A 24624-nucleotide genomic window follows, 5' to 3' on the forward strand; every position below is an offset into this window, starting at 1 on the left:
AATGACCTAACACATATAGCATTTGTGTGATATTAATCAATAAATCGATAGTTGCTATATTGTGTTTGTGCTTGAATACATCAATAACATTGGTTTCCGGAGCTGTGTCGGGCTAGGCTTAATGGCTTATTGTAGATAGTGTGACCATGTAATGGTTTTTCTTATTAATTCATATTATCATACAATACAGAAATAAAAGTCGGAACAACGGGGTGCCAGGTATCTTCAAAAGAAAAAATTAAATACAATAATTAGGGAAAACCCCGATTATACTTACTGAATATTTGTTAAATTAGAGCATTTGTTAATTTTAACACGATGACGAATTAGTAAAAACAGAGGTACCTGCAAAAATAAGAAAAAATAAAAAAAAAATGAATACAAAAAATTAAGAAAGCCATTGGTTGAAACTTTAACATTTACGAGATATGTGGATCTTTTGAGCTTTCGCTTGTTTTTTCCTTTTATTTTTGTTTTCCTTTTAAAAACTAAAAAAAAATGTTTTAAACTCAATTTTTCTTTTCTTTCAGGTACCTAAATAAATTTTTTCTTTGATTTAATTGCTTATAAAATTATTTGGAAGCTGTAAAAAGTAAGTTTGTTCATTTGTTCATTTTTAAACGAAAAAAAAAACAAATCAATAAAGGCCCATTTGCTGAAACGAAACTTAAATAGTTAAGTAAAACCTAAAGAGCTAAGTTTCACATAACGGTTTGCTCGAATTTCAAACTATGTCATAAACGATCCTAAGTTTAACATAACTTAGGGGGAAGAAATTGTAGAACATAAGCAGTTAATGTTCTACTTAAGCATTTTTATTAAACAAAAAAGAAAAGAATGCGGCTTAAGAAATGGATGTATGTAGTCAAAAATTACATCAATTATCAATTTAAAAGAAATTTACTCACTTTTATTAGCATTTACTTTCAACACAAATTTTTGAAACACTGTTTACTTTTTGTTATCATAATTTTCATTCTTAGTTTTGTCAAACGCACACATTTAAAAATTAAATTCTTTCAAATGAATATTTTTCAAAATTAAATTTAACATATATTTTTGGTCACTTTCACTATTGAATCTTTTTTTTTTTCTATAATAAAAAGACACAAACTTTTCTTAACAACAAATTTGTTGCATTCTAACTGCTTAATTTTCTCAAAAACAATTCGAATTTTTTGACTTTTCTATCGATTTGACATTTAGATTTGAAGTTCTCAGCGATTTATATCATGAAAGTAAATCATTGCTGAGTTCTATATAAATATTTTTTAGCAACGTAGAATAAAATGAGAAGAACTTTAGAACTATATTTGACCTAGTTAGGATTCAAATTTATGACCCGTATGAGCAAATGGGCCTAAGTCAAATTCAAAAAAATAAATTTCCTAGTAAAATAATTGATAAAACACTTAGGCCCATTTGCTGAAACGAGTCTTAAATATTTATGTGAAACATAAATCCTTAAGTTCTACATAGTGGTTTGCACGAACTTCAAATTGTGTCATAAATTCCTCTAAGTTCAACATAACTTAGGGGGAAGAAATAGTAGATCTTAAGGATTTTATGTTTTTTGCGAAATGGTAACGGAGTTACGAATAACAGAGTTACGCGCGACAGAGTTACGGCTGTCAAAGTTACGCGAAACCGAAGTTACGAAAAACTAGAGTTACGAATTCTAAAGTTATGTTAAGCTATGACATGTGATTTTTGGGTTGGCAACAATTGCAACAACAGTTCACCACACCAAAATAACGTCTGTAAAAAAAGGGGTAGTTTGGTTATTATTTTAATATAAATAATAACAAAGTGGGTATTACAAAATACGCTATGAATAATTATATTAATTAATAGAAAAAAAAATACGTATTTGCAATATTAGTTGGACAAATAAGAAGTTTTTTTTTTTTTTTTTTTTTTAGTTTTAGTTCTGACCAATGAGAAAAATGTTAATCCCTTGTTTGTATTTCCATAATTGCATGTCGTTCCTCGCAATTGTTGCCAACCCAAAAATCACATGTCATAGCTTAACATAACTTTAGAATTCGTAACTCTAGTTTTTCGTAACTTCGGTTTCGCGTAACTTTGACGCTCGTAACTCTGTCGCCCGTAACTCTGATATTCGTAACTTCGTCGGTTTCCCGTTTTTTGCTTAAAGTATTTTATTGACCAAAACAGAATGAACCCGGCTTCAAAAATTGATGTATGTGGTAAAAAAGGAAATAAATTATCAATTTAATTTATAATTTGCTCACTTTCATTAGCATTAACCATCTATACCGATGGTAAAATTCACAACACACATTTTTGGAACACTGTTCATTTTTTGTTTTTATATTGGTCACATTAATTTTTGACAAACAAAAATTTTAACAAAACAAATTCTGTCAAATGAATATTTTTTTTTTATTAAATTTAACACACTTTTATAGCCACTTTCACTATTTTACACTTTTTTTCTGCAATTAAAATTGCCAAAATAATAAATTTGTTAAATTCGGTAAATTGCTCAAAAAAAGTTCAAATTAACTGACGTTTGTGTCGTTTGACATTTTAATTTGAAGTTCTCAGCGATTTATCGCATGAAAGTACATAAATCGTTGCTAGGTTGAATATAAATATTTTTTAGAAACTTAGAATAAACTAAGTTAAACATAGGACTTATGTTCGACCTATCTAAGATTAGAATTTATGACTAGTATGAGCAAATTTGCCTTAGAGCCTAGAAATTTAAAATAAATTTGTAAGTCGTAAAAAAAATTAACGGTAAATATTTTTTTTTTTTTTTTTTTCAAAAATTAAACTTCTTAAATTTCTTTTAAAAAAATATCTACACAAATCGGTTGTAGGTTGGTTAAAAAAAGATCTTTGGAAAATAGAAAGGATTTCAAATTTTTGAATTTGATAATTTAATCAATAATTTTTGATTTGAAATCTATTTGTTTAAACATTTATAAATTCCGGTCTATACTTTTTGAAATAGAGTCTTTTACAAAAGCAACAAACTAGCCGATCTGATGTATAGCGTTGGAAATTACGACAGATTTTCTGTTTTAAAAACATTTAATTTTTTGCTCAAAAGTGCAAAAAAAACATCAGAAGTTTTAGTTTTTTTCCCTTTAAGAAAAGTTTGCAGTTTTTTCCTAGGAAAAAAGCCAGAATTTCATATGAAAAAAAAGACCGTAAAGTAGGTCTTTTTTTTTTCAAAATAAAAAAAATTTGTCGTATTTTCATTCAGCTTAGTTTCCAGAAGGCCTGAGATATTTTCTTGAACCTGAAACAAACAAAAAAAAAAAAAATGAAATAAAATTAGCCCTCGAGGTAATCTGTTATAAAAAAAATACCGATCTTTGTAAATGTGTGGGAAAATGATTTCTGTTTAAATTTCCTTGTTTTAAAAGTTGACGAATTCAGCTTATTTTCTACAAATTAATATTGCTACTCAAATACCTACATACATGTATCTATAAATTATTCTGCTAATTTGATTTAAAGCTAGCAGAGCAACTACCAAAATCATGTTCAGCTAAAATTTAGGAGCTGTTTTAATCCAATTAAAATAAAATCCACGACTGAGTAGCACGAACTTGCTCTTATAGTTCAAGTTGCCCAAATTTTTAAGACTTTTTATATAGAAATTTGGGAAATGTATGGATGTTCCTATTATAAAAACAAACTAAAATTTTAAAAAAATATTAAATTCGTTTTTCAAAGCAATAAAACAACATCTAAAATGAAATTACCCTCTAAAATAAGTATGCAGTTTTATTTGCTGTAATAAAATGCATTTTTAGAAAAATAAAAATTCAAAATGGTTAGGTAGAGTCATTCTTTAAAAAACTAATTTTGGAAACAAAACCAAAATCAAAAAAATTCAATGCAACGTTTTCAAAAACTTGATTTTTCGTAAAAAAAAAATTTAAATCCAAAAATTATGTTATTCAAAATTTTATTTTTGATTTATAATGAAATTATATAAATGCTTTTTATAAAAAATTTCTTTGAAATACAATTAGCAGTTTGGCAAAAAATCGGATTTGAAAAAATCGGTTTTATGGCAGGTACCCTTAATAATGATTTTCAAAAACAAAAAAAAAAAAAAATCGTCAAAAAAATAATTCCAAAAGCCCCTCTGGAGAGCCGCAAAAAAATACTACATACCTACCAAGTTTGAAGCCAAACGGTCCATCCGTTTGGGCTGTAGCTCCTTACACGGACAAACAGACAGACTTTCGGAACCCACTTTTTTTGGCATTCTCTATCATCGTAATATCATGGAAAATTGTTATCTCAACTTTTTTCTTTTTGTACGAATGCATAACTTCTATATCGCAAGTAAAAATCCAAGAAAACATTTTTTTCTTAAAAAAAAAAAAGAAATTGTTAATATTCGATTTTTTTTGTACAACTACCTTGAATAAATTAAATGGTCGACTTATTTAGATAAGTACCTACTCTATTTTTTAAACGTTTTTCTAAAATTCCCTAAAAAATCATTTTTTATATATTTCATAAGAATCCATCTTCTCATAACATGGGTTTTGCTTTTCTCAGAAATTTCAACTTAAAAAAAAAAAAAAAAAGAATTTTAAAGAAGCGGAAAATTGTCATAGGTACAACGTTATTTTTTAAGTAGTGAAGCACTCAATTTAGTTTTGGGAGCCCTAAATTAGATATAAAAGATTCAAACAGAACTTATGTTCAGCTAACTTTGGTTTGCTAAGTTGAAAGAAAAAGTATTATACTTTTGATAAGAAACAAATTTTGAAATTAATCATATCGCCGTTAATTTTGAACCATTTTTATTTTAGTTGATGATATGTATTTTGAAAAGCAAATCATCATATTTTTACGATAGAGATAAAATATAGTGCTGGCTAAGTTGTAAAAACGTGTAATTGATTTTAATTCATATCGTTAACAACAAATTATTCAAAAACAACAAAAAAAAACTCACTTGAATAACAATTTGTTATTAGCAATTTAAAATATCAAACAAGTGCATATAAAATATAATGCTTTGGCAATTTGACAGGTTATTTATAACTCATGTATCTTTTGAAATAAAACAAAACTTTTCTGTAATAATGCAACAAAAGCAAATTGAAAGCTGTTAAAAGCATGTAAATATTGTCAATGAAATGCCACCCACCACTTTGGACAAAAAACAAAAAAAACTATATCGACAAAATACATAAGTGCAAAAATTAGGATGTCAATTTTAAACAAAACTAAGCCATTTACCTATATAAAACATGAGACGAATAGTATCAGTTCTTCATAATATTGCAGAATCCATGGTCACACTGGTCTGTCGAGCGTGTTGATACAGGACTGATGAGTTACTCATAGAATAAATATTTCTGTGGTGCATTTTTTAATCGATTCCTTTGAATTTAGAATGACATTTTTTTTTTTTTTGTGATGTCAAACGAGTATTTGTGAAGGTGGTTAGGGTAAGGGAGTAGACTTCAATAAGTTCAGCTATAGCATATTGAAGTTTTGAATTGAATTAATCCCCGAGGAGGTGAGCTTACTCGTTTGTATTTTTGTTTCAAAAACAATATACGAGTAGGAAACTAAACATTATTTGAGTTTTATTTTTTTTTATCTTTGACTTTTTTGTTTGTGTTGATTTGTGTCATCATATTTGTTCAGAATTTTTTTTAAAAGGCCAGGCACGTATCTATATGGCAGAGCATACAAATAAAAAAAAAAATCAAATAAAATTGCTTTTTTTTACATCTTTCATTTTGTTTTTTTTTTTTTTGTTCTACTCCTTCTGACGTGTTCAGCCAATGCCACTCATGGAGTGGAATTTCAATACCTTGGCAATATAGATTTAGATATGGGCTTGTAAAAACTATAGCTTTGCTAGCAGCACCTATATAAATAAGCGGATTTAGGTTGACAACTTGCAAACTTGCTTCGGGTGACAAAAAACCCATGAAAACAAAAATATATTTAACGAAAATTTTTTTGTTTGCCTTGTCTAAATGCCACGTACATATTTATGTAGGGTTAGGATTTTGGGAAGTCTTCTATCTACATAAACACTCTAAATCAATATAATAGAGACATCTTCTTTTTCTTGGAAATTTGTCTAGCAACTGTTAAGGAAAATTGCCAATACATATTTTTGTCTTTGAATATTTAAAAACCTAAATTTTTCTCATAATCTTTTGCCTTTTATTTTTCAATTTAGATAAGATTTTATAGAAACTTAAATTAAAGTACCTAATCAATTGACCATGAATGTTTTGCAAATTCTATGAGTGGGAATATTAAAAAAAAAAAACCAAACAAATTCATTTGTTTTGGGAACGTCATCAACGTCGTCGTTGTTATTTGGGAAGAACTAGCGATTTAGTACGAAACCAGCAATTTTTTTTTTCTTGCCTAACTCGGTTATCTCTGATTGGATTAATTTTTTTTTTGTGCTGCTACCTATTTTTTTTTTATTTAATGGAATAATTATACCTACTTGAAAATATGGTGTCAGCGATAAGAGATATTATATTAACAGTGTTATTGGTCAGGGTTAATCATAACTATCTTCTCTTATAACATTGAGTAAAATCTCACAAAATATTGCAGACAAAAAAAAAAAAAAAAATCTGACAGCTTTTATCACTTGGGTGAGTTTTTGGCTAAATTGATTTTTTTTTTTTTTGTATTAATTATATATTATGTCTTTTTTCGGTTTTTACTGTGGGAAAAGAAAATTTCATTGAATTTTTATGAATTCAATTATTTCATAGTTACTCTGTGGGTTTTCCGTCTCATAATTTTTAACTTGAAACAATAGTTAATTGGGTTAGGGAAAAGTACATAGAAATTGATATTTCACCATTTTTAGCACCTTGTAATAATGTTTTTAACAAAAGAGAAAAAAAAGTTTTATCATGGTTAAAGCTTAATTATTCAGTTTATAAATAATAAAATTTATTGTCATGGTGACTGAACATTTTACCGAATATAGGGACGGAGTTATGTAGGTACACGTGTGAAATTTTTCTTCATTTATCCAATATTTTAACTCATTATCAAGACCTAAATAAATGTTAAATGTAATGCGGGAAAAATAACTTAAAATCAACGAAAACCACGTTGATTTGATTTTTGGGAACGAAATCAAAGTAGAACAGCGTTAGTTTAAAGTGGTTTGCAGTTATGTACCTACTTAAATTAAAGTCGAGTCGTTTCAACTTTGAAAAAAAATCGTCAATTCAAATAAAAAATAAAATAAAAAATTGGCAGCCCCTGGGTATTAATCCTCATTGTTACCGCAGCCAAAATTTTTTTTGAGTCCCCCAGGGCAAAAAAAAGAGTCCTTTTGAAAATAAATGTGTCCCTTTCAAAAAGTCCGCTTGTTAAAGTTAAGCCTTAACTAGATTGGCCACTTTTTGCAAAAGTACAAAAGAATTTTTTTTCGCTAGCGCAGTTAGGTTGCAAAAAAGAGGCCACTTTTAGCAAAAAGTCGAAAAGTAAAAATTTTCAAACTAATTTTTTGACAGTTTCTCCGACCACAAAATTAAAAATAATGATGCAGAAAGCTTTGTTAAAAACAATTTTTTTTGTAGTTTTTCCAAAAACAAATTGTAAATTTCCCACTTTTTCACTTTTTCAGTCATTGTAGTTAAGGCTTTTATCAATTATTTAATTTCATTAAACAAAAACATTAGTAGTTCACACGATATTATGTCCGACTAAATACCTACTTGTTTATTTGAACCAAATAAATATTTCAAGAAATTTTTTAGTGAGTATAATAAATTATACGAAATCAAATTCAATTACATATTTCATTTTCGTTTAATGTTCTTTAAAAAAAACTCATCATTCTTTGAGTTAAAATGATTGTGGAAAAAAAGGATCCCTTTTCAAAAATATGTATCCCCGAATCCCATTGGGAAAAAATAATCCGAGGGGACATTGTATTCTCTGTGAATCCTACAACTTCTGGGTTACAAGGCGAATGCTTCAATAATAACATATTATGTCACTGGTGGAAATTAAGGTGATAAAATGCAACAAAAGCTAAAGTCGCACAAAAATTTAACGTACGACTGGGTCATTCTTGTAGTAAAATATATATAAAGCTAAACAGTGGCGTATCCAGAAAAAAATTTGGGGGGGGGGGGGGGGGCTGAAAAATTTTTCAAAAATTTTTGATAAAGTAAATGTACTACAAATTTGTTTTTTTTTTTTTTATTCATCTTTGATCGAGAGAAAAGCGCTGTGCTGCGATACTGAAAGTCGTATAGTAGCATTTTACTCCTCCCGACAACTTCGTACTTTTTTTATCCTTTCACATTCAAAGTAGCTATTTTTCCAAGTTCTTGTGTTTAGTAATCTTAAAAAAAAAAAAAACACTTTTTCGTTCGAACTTTTTCATGTGCTGAATTCAATACTGTTTACAGATTTATTCCTATCACGTCTAGTTTTTGAGCTTGACTCATCACTTTTTTCGGTATAAATGCCCATATTTCCGCAATTCGACCGAAAGTGAACTGGCATCACTTTTCAATTTCACGTGAATTTGATCTTCGATCGATTTCGAAAACATCGAAAATGCTTGGAACTGTCAAAACTGAAGGATCATCCATTTTTATTTTGTTTCCAATGTTGAATTACGGCTACTTTGAACATGGATGCAATTTTATTGGCAACTTTATTGGAAAAAAGCAGAATTTACAAGATCCCCCTGAGCCCCTCCCCTCAATACGCCACTGAAGCTAAAGTTAAACGAATTGAAGCATGCCATTGTAGGTATCGTGATATATTGTAGGTATCAAAACGATAATTGAAAATCGTAAGACCCGTTTTTCAAAAATATTTTTTTTTTATGTACTTATAAATTTTTTTTTAAATAATTGGTATGCTTTATAGGCTATTGATTATGTCGAAAAACATGGCAATAAGGAACTAAGATGTTCACGGGTAAACTTAATTAATATTAAGTTTATAATTCTAGCTTTTGAAAAAAGTTTCAATCAAAACTGTAAGTGTTGCCGTTGTTTTTTAATAATTTTTTCTTATTTTAAGTATTTTTTTTAGAAAATTGTCCCTCCCGCCAAAACGGGGGGAACTAGAACCCCCTCTCATAGTAAGCAATGATTGTATTTAAACCCTCTACAATATCTCATTATCAGTTCTTGGTGCTTAAGTTATCGTACTTTCCCCTCAAATGTTTCTGTTTTACTGAGTAAAACTAGAAATGCGAAAAAAGATAGATTAAAATGGCCATACTTCATTTAATTTTCAATGAAAAAATTTGGTGAGTACAGCATTTTGAAGGAAATTTAATCTTATTTTTTTCCTTGGAGCAATGTTTATGTCTATCTCAACCCACAAAAAATGTACAGCTAAAAAAGCAAAAAAACTCAAAAAATCGATTTTTTTGATATATTTTTTTTATGATTTTTAAAAAAACATTATTCCAATAGGAAATTCAATTCTCTACAAAAAGTTGTATGTGCAATATATAAAAATTTTGCTTGGTTTACGAGGTATATTGAAAAAACCAAAAAGGGGGCTTTTGCAACCCTATCTTCAGTTTCCACCCTCTCATTTAATAGCACTCCGCGGTTTTATCTTCTCTTATAACCCATTCAACGATTCCTGCAATAAAAACCCGTGAACGTCTTAGTTCCTTTCTAAACTACATAATCAATAGCCTAATAGGCGAAATTTCGTGAAAACTCAAAATAACGATTTAAAAAAAATTGTTGTGAGGAATTTTTTTAATACCTAATCAAAAATTTTTTTTTTTTAAATTTTGAAACTTCAGCGTGAAGCTGTATGAAAAATTTCGTCGTCTGCGAGAAATTCTGATTTTTTCATAATTCTTTCCTATGAATGTGACCATTTTTGACCATCTATTTACCTACTTCTTTTTACCAATCACATTTTGAAAAAAAAAAAATTTAATTTGGAATCTAAAGCGCTTAGTGTTTTTTTTTTTAATTTTATTGCTGTGTTTAAATGGTCCTATTTGTACATCATTTGACTTTTTTTGTTTCAATTTCTGTTGGTAGTAATGCGAAGGTGTCTAGGCAAAAATAAATATTTTATATCTCAAGTTCGACTCTATAAAGTGACTACCAACAAAGATAGAGGCAAAAAATGTTTCCAGTAGTCAATTTTGCATGCTTTAACTTTGTTGACATTCATCTATTTTGTTATTCACTTAATGGATTCAGACATAAAATATTTAAAACAAACATTTAAAAATTTAAAGAGCATAACTTGAAATCATTTTTAAAAGGGTAAGATGGGTTTTCTAATGCAGAGGGGAATAAAAATTATTAAATTTTGTCATCTTTACAACATTTTAGTTAAAGTTTAATGTTTTGATTATGATTAGATTACATCTTTAATCTTAAAAAATGAAATTTCAGGAGCTTTGGCACCTTCTACTTTTTTAGTTTTTTTTTTTTTTTTAACTACCTCAGAAAATTATGGATGCGGTGATTGTCACTTTGTTTGAAAGTTTTATCGTGTGAGCCGTTTGAGTGAAAACTCAACTAACTAAAAATCATTAATTTGGACGTTTCCATAATTTAAAAGATTTTAAAAATTATAAAAAAACACCAAACACTTCCGTATCAAGCTTTGAAATTCAAGCAAATTTAATTTCTTATCTAGGTTGCATGGAAAAAATAGTATGGAAAAAATTATTCAATTCCTTTGAAAATGAAAATTCATTGAGCTATAAACACCTTTGTCGAAAATCAGAACTACTTTATTAGACACGCATGGTCTTCTTCTACAAAATCGACAAGTTTACCAGACTATTTATCGAATGAGTATTTATAATGTGATTTCTTCCTTTCAAAATTCATTTCACACAAAAAACTCATTTCACTTAAAAAAACACCAATAACCAAAAGATTTATTCATATCTTCTCGGAAAAAAAAATTCAATCTTCATTTTCATTATTATCTTCCTCTATAGAATCTAATTATCCAACTACACGACATCGGGTAACGTATAATGTTACAAATAAAATTAAGAAAAAAACAAACTCACACTAAACCTCCTCCTCCTACACACATAATGCCACACCATCAATTTTCACATTTAAGTGGCATGAAAAAAAGAAGAAAAAAAAAAATCTACCCACTTAACCCGTACACACATCAGTTTATCTTAATTATATGAGTGCGGGAAGAAAAAAAAAAATAAAGTGGGAGGGTATATAATCTTGACACCCCATTATCGGTTTCTTATCAGAATTCATAGCTCATAGCACTTTTTTACAAAACAATCAATCTCCCCTCTAGTATGTGTTTTTCTCGAGATATTTAAATAGAAAACTAAAACAAAAATATGCATATAAATATTCTGGTTATACGGAAAAGAATTATGGAAGCAAACTTAACCCCTATAAAAAGCCACCTAGAGGTAAGGTATCATCATCATCATCTATCTACAAAAAAAACTTTAACCATCAACCTAACCAAACCAACCAACAAACAGTAGCACAATCTTGAAACCGGAAAAGTTATACCTATTCACATCGATTCTCCATATAACCGCAGCGCAGTGCAATTCATCTTCACCAAAAGACCACATAAAGTCGATTCTGTGTGCTGTGACTGCGAGCGTCTCTGTGACACGGTTGAACCATCGCAGCTCATCTCATCTCTTTAATTTCAACTTCAGAGCTAAATATATGTAAGGCAAAGGCAAAAAAAAAATAGATAAAAAACACAAGATACAAAACAAATGCTTTAGGAATTAGAGGATGTTGCACACTTAATGGGGGATGCCAACGAGTAGTCACAGAAGCGGAGCAAAAGGTCAACAATCTTCCACCAACATCAACATCACCATCATCAGCAATAGATCACGTTTGCACTTTTAATTTTTTTTTCTTTTTCTCTATTTTGTTCCATACAGAGTAGCCAGATGAGAGTTGAAAAATTATTAACCCTTAACTATAGTGGTGGGTCCAGGGGACCCACATCTACTTTTAAAAAGTTAATAAAAACCGTTGAAAATTAATTTTCTCTTTTTTTTTTTTTTTTGTTTCTTCTTCTAAAATTGTTATCTTTTAATGCTTAAAAAAAAAATTTATAAAAAAATTCAATTTTGTATTTTATTTTATCATTTCAAAACACTACAAATTTTCACCACTATAGTTAAGGGTTAAAAGTATTTGTTTGGGTTTAAAAAATTGGAGAATTATAAATAATACACATTAGGGTGATGCGTTTTAGTGGTTTAAGCGACAAAACCAATGCACATTTGCTACAAAATGTTCGAGCTATCTCAATAAAATCAACAAAGTGTTTCGGAAAAATCTGCGGATCACTCAAAAACAACAACTGATTGGTCTGGTAAAATCAATAATTTATTCAGGTAAAATCAACCAGTTGATATGGTGAAGTTAACCAGTAGATATGGTTAAATCAACAAGAAGCTTAAGACTTTATGTTTGATGTTCACAGCACCAACAACAACAACTGGTTGTCCTGGTAATCAATAATTTTATCAGGTAAAATCAACCAGTTGATATGGTAAATGTAACGAGTATATATGGTTAAATCAACAAGTGGCTCTTTGTTTAAGACCTTATGGTTGGTGATCAATTTTACCTGAAGTGAAAATATTCATTCACTAGTTTTCGAAATATTGATTTAACAATTAAAAAAAATCCCATGTTTTTTTATGTTTCCAAAATTTTAACTATTTTAAACCCACAAAAATGGTTGTATATACAAAAGATTTCCTTCATTCGGTTTGAATCACATACAAAACTGACGGACCAACTCTGTTCATACTCTCTATCATCTTAACGCCAATGCTATGAATATCTCAAATTCGATAAGGATATTATTTGCAGTTGGAGAAACAACAAACTTTTTCAATAAAAAATACGAACTGCTTTAAGAAAATCAAAAAGATTTTTTTTCCGAAAGTTTGAAGATCACTCGGATATATCAACTGGTTGTCTTGGTAAAATCAACAATGTCATCAGGTAAAATTAACCAGTTGATATGGTAAAGTTAACCAGTAGGCATGGTTAAATCAACAAATAGCTTTTGGTATAAGACGTTATAAATGGCTGTTGATTACTATTCTTTTTTTAAGACAAAATATCTTCCCATCTGCTGTTTTATTATTTCCTCAACTTAAAACTGATTTTTCAAAAAACTCTGTTTTACTCTGGCAATACTTTTGTGGCACTCCAAGGAATTTGTGAGCGTTATTATCTTCAGCAAAGCGAATGATTTCAGAGTTTTTCCAAAGAATCCATTTTATTTTTCTTTTGCTCAAAGGGAAATAAAGTTTTTGCATGGTCGCTGGACCTGGACAGCTTGCTGCTGGTTCTGGTACTTATTGCTGTTCAGCGCAATAGTCATCGTCTTCGTCGTGGTCGTCGTATATTTTGTGGGTACACTTTTCTGTATAGTTCAAAAATGTCATATGTATGGTTCTTTTGTTGACACCATAAGAGCACTGTATACTACCGGGCACACTAGGGTACAATTCATCATGGCGATGGTGCTGGAATCTTGACATTTCCCAGCGCACAACACAGCAACATAGCACCAACAAAGAAAATACAACCATGCAAAAGGTTGTATACGAGTTTATTTGCGAATTTTCTGCTGCTTTCGTTTCGTTTCTGCAGTTGTTTATGGCAAAAAGAACTGATACCTTGATGCTGGGGCTGGATCTACACCATTTTAAGTATAAGTCAACTTTAGCCACGAAGTTGGAACTGGGGACTTTCAGTTCTTTTTTTTTTTTTTGCTGTAAATGTAAATCGTCTGTGCGCTATAATGTGCCATGACCACCCGTTGTAATGGATTAATAGTAGATTTTTCATTTCAATCCTGTATTTTTGTTTTGTATTTTTTTTTGGGTGTGTTTTCATAAAATTCAAATCAATCTTTTAGCTCTAATGCAAACGGATTTCCTGTTTTGTCATATTGTAATGTCAATGAGATATTAAGCAAAAGCCGTATTGAATAATAAATATCCACGTGGGGAGATTGTAATCTCTTTGTTCGGCGCTCAAAATTAAAATTGAATGGAGAATGATTACTGCAGAGTATCTATGACATTTTAGCTTTTAGAAGAGACCTTTCAACGATATTGTTTTTTTTTTTTCGAATGATGTAAATTTATAGGAACTGAAATACTAATACAAAATTTTATCGCTGTGTACCTATTTCTTCAAAATAGATTTCACGTAACACAAAAGGATTTATTAACTTTTAACATTCTAGTGCTTTATATTTTTTATGATTTTGTCGTCAAAAGTTCACTTTTTAAATTAACAGAAAACAAAACAATGAAAAGGGTTCGAAAAATGTTAAAAAGCGTGTGATTTATAACATTATCCCAAACCCTTTATTAATTTTTTGTAGAATTTTGTGAAACAGAATAATGAAAAGCAGAATTTTGTAAACCACTATTTTTAAAAAAAGTTTTGACCCCAACCCTTTTGTTGACAGGATTTTGGAATACAGAATTTTGAATTTAAAGAATTTTTAAAGAAATAATTTTTGGATTCCGAATTTTGGCACATACAAAATTTCGACCACAATAACCCAATTTTAATTAATATTAATATTAAGATTACAGACACTTCCTAACCCTCTGTAGACACACCTTTTTTTTTGCGAATTTGGTTTATACTTTTTCATGTCGCTAGAACTTTTTTCGGTCTCCTTATATTATAGAGAATCATATACGAAATTGATGTAGAATATTCCTAGGAATTCGAATATTGTATTCGCAATTCAAGAAAATGTATTTTCATCCTTATAAAGACACTTTTTTGTGACCACTTTTAATTTTTGTCCTGCCAAATTCGCACCCGTGTGCCGACAGAGGGCTAATACTAATTCACAAAAGTTTTCATTGATATCGGTTAAGGTCTTTTACGAAAAAGTCAAAAATAAAAAAAAAATGACGTTCTATGGCAGTAAATGTTAATAACGCCTCAAAAATGTTTGTTTTTATAAAAAAAGCAAAATTACACAGCCATACAAAAAAAAAATCTGACCTGGGGTTGCGACCATGTTTTTCATATAGTTTTTTGGATCGCTGAAACCGAATCTAAAGTCCGTTTTGCCGCCATCACGTCTGATCTGGGTGTGCGAATATGTTAATCATAAAGTTTTTGAGCCGGTTAATCCAGATTCGAAGTCACTTTTCTATATCACGTCAGGTTTTCGAGATATCCTCAAAAAATGTCAAAAACAAAAAAAAAAAAAAATCGTTCTTATCTGGTGGTGCAAACATGTTAGCGGTATGTTTTTTGGGTCGCTTAAACCGAATTCGAAGTCTATTTTGCCGTATCACTTCAGGTTTTTGAGATATTCTCAAAAAATGTCAAAACTCAAGATAAGAACTTTTTTTTTGTTTTTACATTTTTTGAGGATATCTCAAAAACCTGACGTGATACGGCAACCCCAGGTCAGACCTTTTTTTTTGTGTGGCTGTGTTATATTTATGTACTCGTATTTCCTACAGAATTGTCAATTTAACCAAAATCGTTTGAGTGTTTTTTCAAAAAAATAAATATATACCTAATTGATTATGGTTTTTAGGATAAAATTTCAATTTCCTTTTTACAAAATCTCCCAAAACATAGAACACCCTTTAGTACACTGTTAAAATTTTATAATAATGGTGATACCTATAATAACATCTTTTATTTTTTTTTTCACAAAGTAGGTATGTGAAATAAAATCTGATTGCCGAACAAATTTTGTCAGAAATTCATACCTTTTACTTCGAAAAAACACAAAGCGCCTTCAAAAATGAGTGCAAATTCAGATTTTTATTATTTAATTTTTTCAAAAAAGGTTAGCAAATGTAGACACAAAAAAATTGTATTTCTATTTTAAAATGGCTTCCATTTTCGTTTAGGTTTTTAGTACAGTTTGATTAAAAAATCTAAAAAACTTTAGTTAGTTCCTTTTGTATGTTTTGAAAAAAGAAAGAAAATACTTAAAATAATAAAAAAGAAAAAGAAAAAAATAGGTTTCATTATAATACACTAAAACGTAAAATCTAGTCAACATTAATATTTTAATTGTCAAAGTGAAATTTTCACTATCCACTTAAACTTAAAAAAATGTCAAAATGATTTTTTAACTGTCAAAGTGAAATTTTTACTATCGACCTAAATTTAAAAAATTTAAAAATGATATGATAAAATATCAAAATTAATATTTTAATTGTTGGACGACTTTTGTCACTGAAAAATGTTAATTTGATAGCTGTTATTATCAAATTTTTTTCTCGGTGTATAATAAGTAACTATCTGGTTACGAGTTAGTGCTCAACTTTTTAACGAACTAAAATTCAGAAGGATTGCTGGAGGAATCCCAAAATTAAAAAGAGTGATGCTTGCTATTTATCATGATAAAGGCGTTCGTGTTTTTGTTTTCGAGAAGGCTAATGAATCTTTGTTTGGAGACATCACCCACAATTATTTTAAAGTTAAAAACTTGTTTTTATCATTTTCTGACCTCCAGCACACTTCCGAACGATTGGATTCTATCCATGCATCGGGTTGTCATTTCCCATTGTTATCACATCGCAATTCTCATATCTGCCTCACATTGTCTATAATCTCAGCGAGGGCCGTTTTGCTTTATGCGTTACAATTTACCAACACAAATTGCACGTGCATACATTAAATCCATTGTGGTTAAAAACACGAGTCCTTTTGTCCCCGAGGCTTGTGTTTCATCATTTTTTTATATTTGTTGAATTTTTTTTGTATTTTAAATTTATATCCTTCGGAAGGATGGTAGAATCCTGCCATCACACACATTTGCAACAGTCTTTTCATGTGCACCAAGTGTTATCCTATTAGAAAATGTCCTTTTCCATTGTCCTCCCAAATCTTTTTGGCTCTTAGTTTTACTCCCTCATATTGGCCTAGTATTGTGTCGGCGAAAGTCCAAAGTAATTTTTGGGATTGTTGATGACATAAATATCCAAAATAGATATACACAAACAACAAAAGTAAGAAAGAGACGAAAGATACAAAATCTGATTTTCCACATATAGACTAGGTTAGGTACGGAGTTGTAGTTATAACCCCTATAGCGATTTGTGTAGAGAAAGAGATTTTTGCGGTACGATGTACACCGAGAGGCCCTTATTCGTCTCTCTTTCATGGTGCTCTGGACATAAATTTAACGTCCTTTCAAATGGCGACCGTTTTCGAAATTCGATTTCTGGTCAAAGTGGGTGGGCAATAATTTGAAGATTTATCTACAGCAAATGGCACGTCCTCGCATGTTGGAAATTGTTGGTCGTTGGTGCGGTGAATGAGTGTGTTTTACAAACTACATTGCTTCAAAATGGCTATTTTAAGAATTAAGTGGGCGGACTACGACTATACACCAGCTACAGCAACTAGCAGTAGTTGGTGTATAGCTGGAAAACGCCACCGAAGCTGAACCAAAGGGACAAACGAAGAGTTTTTGGGAAAATTTATTACAGTAAAATGTTAAGGGCGGCCGCATCACTAAGAGTGTGTTTGTGTGTTTTTTTTGGGTTTTTGTTTGATGGCATTTGGTTTATCCGGCCGCTTAAAATTGACCCATAAAACGAATAGAGGCATTTTAGACTGAAAGGGTTTTGTTTATAACACCAGTTTTGTGAGTTTAACTCGCCATCCCTTTGGATTTAAAATTTATGATCTTCTCTCTCTTCGAAGAACGAAAAGTTGTGTATTTTTTGTGTCTTGTTGTTGTTTTTTAAATTTTATGCTGACAAGCATATTGAAGTATTCTCTTATTTGACAGATTGAGTTCGACGCATAGAAACAACTCAATATTGAGAGCAATTAGTAGTCAATGATTAACGAGCGTTTTGAGGAAATAATAATAAAAAAATGCTTTTTCCATTTCTTTCTTTAGAAAACGAAAACAATTCGAGTGGAAATGAATAAAATCTATAGAAAAGAGATGGGGTGATTTTTTTTTTAATTTTTAATTCTATGGCTTCTTCTATGAAGAAAAATTAATTGATTGGCATGAAGCTACTTCAGTTTTTTTCCCTTGATGTGGTAATTAAGTGAAAATTATAATTATCTTCTATAAGGGGTTTCCTTTCTTTAAGAAAATTGAAATAAAAATATCTAATAACTTAAATCAGAGTTGAGTAGATTCTGTACTGGTAAATGTTTCCAAATATTAGAATGATGACGTAGAGAGTGGTCCACGCTTGAATGGGAAAAATAAAATTTTCAAATAAACGTTTGGCCACCCCTATTTTGGCTCCACATACTATTGATATCATACTGTTGAATTTTCAGTCTCATATCTTATATAGAAGGGGTGCTCATCGATATTGAAAAAATTTATTTTGTTGGAAAAAAGTAAAACATTTTTTTTTTTAGTTAAAAATTGCTTGAAAGTTGTGGTTGTTGTACTTATTCTGAAAAAAAATATCGAAATAATTATTTTTTGGGGGCACTTCCAAGTAAATTTCGTCAACAGGTAGTATACAGACCTTTTTTTTTTGCACATTTTGCTTATTATTTAATATTTTTAATTATTTCTCAATTTTTTTTTTTCGAAAAAATATTTTACATGTTTTATAAAGACAAGTAAAACATAAATAAAATATTTAAAAAAAAAATGAAAAAGAAATCAAGATTACCTACAAAAACTAAAAAATTGAACTGTTACTAGCACCCTCTTGCGCTTAAGATAGCGAAGAGAATTGAAATTTCTCAACGTTAATGTTTTTTTGGACCAAACTAATGATGAGTTTCTAATTTATTAAATATTTTTAGAAGTAAACGATCGGGTCACATGTAGATTTGCTTTAAGGTTAAAAATGCTTAGAATATTTTATGTGAAAATTCATAAAGAATTCCTTTAAATATAATTTGAAGATGAATTGCCAAAAATTGTATAAAGTTTGTCTTCAAAATACAAAAAAAAAAAATTATTTAAATAGTTTCGGCGAAGTAGGTTTTGCAAATAAATTTATTTAACGTCAAAGATACAAATTTAAAAATGGTTACACTGATTTTTTTAAACAATATTTTTGTATTTTTAAAAATTTTCAAAAAAAAAAGTTTGGGAGGTATACAATAGTAATTATTCGACAAATAGTAGGAGGAGTTTTAAAAATATTGACCCCTTTCAAATAGTTGGATTTTTTTTTACAAAATCCGAAAATGTGATTTTCGAGTATTGTAATAATTTTTAATTTGACGGTAACATATGTAATGTAGGTACCTATGTTTGTTATAATATGTGTTTGTATAATGGAAATACTTACTGTTTAAGCCTGGTACGCTGTTCGCGCTAAATTTTAGCCGAGATAAAATTCCCATACAAGTTATCGATAATTTGTATGGGACTCATTTTGTCTCGGCTTAAAATTTTCGATAATTTGTATGGGAGCTAAAATTTAGGGCGAGCAGCGTACCAGGCTTTAAATAAAACGTTTTTCTGTATTGTGAAACTACGACAGTAAAAACAAAAATTTTAATCAAAATTGATAGAGCATTTTGGCAAAATATGTTTTTCATTTTGGTCAAAACAAAATATCAAAAATACAAAATTAAAATTAATAACAATTTTTTTTAAACTTGGTACCTCTGAGTTTTGGTAGGTAACCTACCTGTCATTTAACGAAAATAGAAAAGTAACTTTTTTTCAAATGGATCTAAAAATTTTGATTAAAAATGTTGTGTTTAATGCAACAAATAATGCAGTATATTTGTGATAAAAAATTAGGGATCGGGTCAAAATTCTGGCTTCAAAATTCTGCTTTTCAAAATTCTGCTTTTTCAGCGAAAATTCTGTTTTTCAAAATTCTGCTTTTTTTCTATTCTGTTTTTCAAAATTCTGCTTTTTAAAATTCTGCTTTTCAAAATTCTGCCAGCATTATATTTGAACAAAAAAATTCTGCTAATTCTGTTTTTTTTTTATAGCATATGCGCTGGCTAAAGAAAAATACACCTCATTAATGTAATTCAACGTTGGTACTTTAAGTGTTAAGTGTCGCAAATATTTTTTGAAATGCATAGGTATACTGACTTTCTTTCAAATAAAATATGTATACTAATTGGAACCGATGTTGTATATTCCTTTTCTTATTCAAATTTTTGAATATTCATCTTTATTTGATAAATTAATAAATTTTTAGTTATTTTCGGAAATGTTTAATATTAAAAACCTTTTCTTAATATTTTCAAATTTATTCATTTATAAAACAAAAATTAATTCGCATTTAAAAAATGACAAATTATGTAGGTAAGTAATCAAATAAGCAGATAATTTTTCAAAAAGATGATTTTACAGAATTCTGCAAAAAATTAAAAAAGGGTTTGGAAAATGTTAAAAAGCGCGCGCTTTTTAACATTTTCCAAACCCTTTTTTAATTTTTTGCAGAATTTTGAAAAGCAGAATAATGAAAAGCAGAATTTTGAAAAACAGAATTTTGAAAAACAGAATTTTGAAAAGCAGAATTTTGAAAGCAGAATTTTGTAAAGCAGAATTTTGAAAGCAGAATTTTGACAAAAGAATTTTGACCCCGGCAGAATTTTGACCCCAACCCAAAAAATTAACTATTTTTAACGGTACCTGCGATTAAAAAAAAGGTTCAATTCATTTTCTGAAAAATCAGAAAAAGGGGTGATGAAATATTTGTTTTTATGTGTTGACTTTTTTGACAAATGTTTTAAAGTGTTTTTATACAAAAATTTAAAAAATGTTTTAGAAATCATAAAAATAAATATTATATTTGATTAAAATTCTTTTGAAATTATTCCATTTGATTCATAAACAATTTTGAAAAAAAAACTAAAAAAAAACATTTTATTAAAAAAAACCGCTCTCACGAGTCACGATTTTAAAAAAGACAAACAAAACAAAATACTTCAAAACTGTTTAACAATTGTTTGTATGTATGGAATTCTAAGCTTTCGTTAAATTAATTTGTTTTAGAAAAGCAGATTATTTTTTTTTTCATTACATATACATAATTTCTTATAATAACTTTTCTTTTTCTGCACAAAATAAAAAAAAAATTTCTGAACTGAAAAAATTCTGTATTTCAAAATTTTGTAAAGAAAAGCAAATATTTTTTTGATTTTTGAACAGGCCATTATTTTGTATTTAAAAGTTCTGCATGCACAAAACAATTTTTGGAATGGATTCACAGAATTTTGAAGGATTTACAGAATTTTAAAATAAAACAGAATTATGAATTTATCCCGACTTATAGTAGAGTGAGCCTTAAATCAAATCTTCGAATAATACTTAATTCTGCTCTTTGAACTAAATAAAATTTCGTGTGTAATTTTACTCGCTTTTGACACGTTCTAAGAATCGCTAAAGGTTTTTGATTTTTTACACTTTTTTGCACAATGGAAATGGACACCGGGCTTACTTTCTAACGTAAAAATGACATCAAAATTTGTTATGAAATATTCCATGACTATGAACAATATAGTGATGTCCAGAATTATTAGTCAAGCTATTTCAATTTTGCGTTTTTTTGTTTCTTCAATATTATTTGTTATGATTTCGTTTCTGAAAAATGAAAAAAAAAAAAAAAAATATAAAAATTGAAAAATCTAATGCACTTATTTACCAAAGCACCAATCCATTTGATCCAAACCTTGTTGATCCAAATTTGTGTCCCGATAAAAAGTTCCTTCAAAGAGTTGGTACTTATTTTTTTCCCTGAAATTATTTCTTTAACCTCAACTTAAATAAATGAACTATATATAATAGAAAAAATGTACAATTACAAAAACAAAATTACTTGAATTAAATACCTTAAATCAGTACCTCTCAAGTAGCACAAAAGTCTAAGATACACCAAAATATTTGGTGTATTTTTTGCACTTTCGTGATATGCATTTTGAACATAAAAAATACACCATTTTCTCGTATAAAATAAACTCCGGTGGTTAAAAAAATAAACCGATTTTGGTGTATAAATGGCACTAGTGGTATATTAAATGATCTGTTTTTGGTGAAAATTATCCCTTTGAAATTGAAAAATACACAATAAATCTATTGATAAAATACACCATTTAAATTATTCTGATTTAAAATTTGAACCAAAGTTTATTTTTTATCTCAAACAGTTTGATGAATTGTAATTCACACCATTTCTTTATTTCTTATGAAATAAATGAAAATGAATTTTTATTCACTTTCATAATATTGCCATAAGAAACCAATGGTTAAATATGATTTTGTTTGCCAAATTTTAAAACGAAACACATTCTATCTACTAATTTTAGATGCTACCCCCTCTAAAAATCGAGCGCCTCAAAAATGTCAGTGAATTAATGATTTTTTTTTCGATTTTAAGAATCCATTTTTCAAAAATTATAATTTTTATGTTGTTTTACATTTTTTTAAGAAAAGTTATTTTATAATGAATCGAAAAAACTAAGAATGCGGGACTATTAGGTCGATAAATATACTATTTTAATAAAATAATTAATCGCTGTCTTCTATTTTTAAATGGCGTCCATTGAAAAATATGGCGTCTCCCACATATGCATTTTGGTGAATTTTATGTCCACAGGGTGTGCTTCCTACACCAAACAGAGTGTACAAAATAAACCGTTTTGGTTGATTTCAGAATCAAATAATTTTATGCACCATTAATGGTATATTATAAAAACAACTGAATATCGGTGTATTTTTTGCACGGAATCTTAAAAAAATGTTGAAATTTTGTACAGAAAAGACAGTGGTATAATTTTTATACCACTAATTTTGAGAAATACACCATATTTTTTCAATTTTCTCAATTTTACACCAAAATTAATGAATTTACACCAATTTATACACAAGTGTGCTATTACACAAAAATAATTAGATAATTAATTTTAAAAGCTTTTAAAATTAATTATCTAATTATTTTTGTTTTCCTTTTCATTTCAGGTAACAACGGTAAGAGATATTTAATTAAAAAAATTAAAGTATCTTCCGACTGTGTTACCCCCTACAACCATGTTGTCTTAAGAGGTTTGTCTACCTATATTGACTTTTTTTAATACAATCCAGTTAAAATCTAACTGACTAAAGTTTTTTTTCTTAATCGCTTTAAGTTTTTAACGAAAAGTTAATGAAACTATTATGTCTTTTTTAACTTTCGTAAGTAGAAAGGTGAGTGAGGTTAAACTTTTCCAAAACTTTACACATTAATGAACTTTAGATTAGATAAGGATGAATTTGGGTATATGATTAGAGTCAACATCAATATTTAATCTGTTAACTCAATAAATCCATTAAGACTAAAGAAGAAGAGTATTAAAAGGAAATTGGAAAGGGTAATTTAGAAGTTTAAGTTCTGTGGATAAAGGATTCAAGAGTACATAAGAAGTTGTAAATTACATCTCCTTATTTTCTATTGAATTTCGAACAAAAATTATCCAATCCCAATGAAGTTTTGGGTATATTATATTTTTATAAAATATTTATGTATTTATAAAAGAGTAGTGCCAGCTGTTTTGAGTGCTCCGGAAGATGAAAGGTTTTTGAGTTAAAATTAGAAAAAAAAAAAAAAAATAAGCACAGCCTCCCTAGTGAAGAAATAGAGAATATTTTTATCTCAAAGATATTTTCAAAAACTCATCAGAAAAGAATGGTATGAAGAAATAAAATAAATATTTTTGAAAAATTACTTTTAAATATCTACAAAAATTGAACTATCTAGGTAATTGTTAAAACTGGAGCTGCAGAGATAAATGACAGCAGTTTACATTTAATATTACTTACTTATACTGGCGTACCACAAGGTTGCGTTGTCGTGCCTGCTCTTTTTACCTATTTTAAATGATTAGACAGTTACCAAAATTTTTAGCTAAAATTAAAAGCGCTTTTATGCTAAGTATATGGAATGCACGACTGGGGTCACACGTCCTTAGTCTTATAGTACAAATTCTATAATATTAAACCTTTTTATTAAACAAAATTACGGAAAATTTGATACTTTCAAAAGTAGTGATAAAAAAAAATAAAATCTGTTTTTATAATTGATTAAACATCGTTTTAAAATCGTTAGAGCCGTTTTATTTTTAATAGTTTTTTATATAGGTACCTATAAAAACTTTCTAACATTTTTCGAAAAAAAAGTTGCTACCTATGCCATTTTAAAGAAATAATTAATTTACAGACAAAAACGAAAATTCAAAATGTTTCACCAACCATAGTATTCAAAAAATTGATTTTTCAAAAAAAAAAATTTGAAATATTTTTCAAAAATCCAAAAATGTGTTTTTTGAAAAATTTCTAAAATTTTAATTTTACCTTTACCTTAACGCTTTTTTATAAAAATTTTCCTTGAAATCGGGTTTATCTTGTACGAGATATTCAGAAACCAAAAAAAAAAAACCTTCTATGGCAGGTACCGTTAATAATAATGGTACATAAAAAAAAAATTTTATTTTAAAAATTGGATCTAATGTTTAATACTACTCACAAAAATTCTAACCAAAATCGTTTTAGCTGTTTTTGAAAAAAAAAAACTTTTCTATTTCCGTTATATGGCAGTACCTATAGATATCGCAAGTAAAAATGAGAACCAAACCATGTCTCGTAAGCTTTGCGTCAAAAAGTCCAACTAACTCGAAACCTAAGGCAAGAGCA

General features: G+C 28.6%; 1 protein-coding gene across 1 annotated transcript in view; it reads left to right on the forward strand.

The window, feature by feature from the left end:
- Window positions 1-574: 574 nt before the first annotated feature.
- The window catches only part of LOC129912154 (protein-tyrosine sulfotransferase), a 107736-nt gene continuing 83686 nt past the window's right edge, over window positions 575-24624 (forward strand). Inside the window, exon 1 of the mRNA XM_055990284.1 lies at window positions 575-592. The gene's annotated coding sequence lies outside the window, so the exon portion shown is untranslated. The remainder of the gene's footprint in view (window positions 593-24624) is intronic.

The sequence above is a fragment of the Episyrphus balteatus genome, chromosome 2 (genome assembly GCF_945859705.1).
Source record: "Episyrphus balteatus chromosome 2, idEpiBalt1.1, whole genome shotgun sequence".
Classification (NCBI taxonomy): Eukaryota; Metazoa; Arthropoda; class Insecta; order Diptera; family Syrphidae; genus Episyrphus; species Episyrphus balteatus.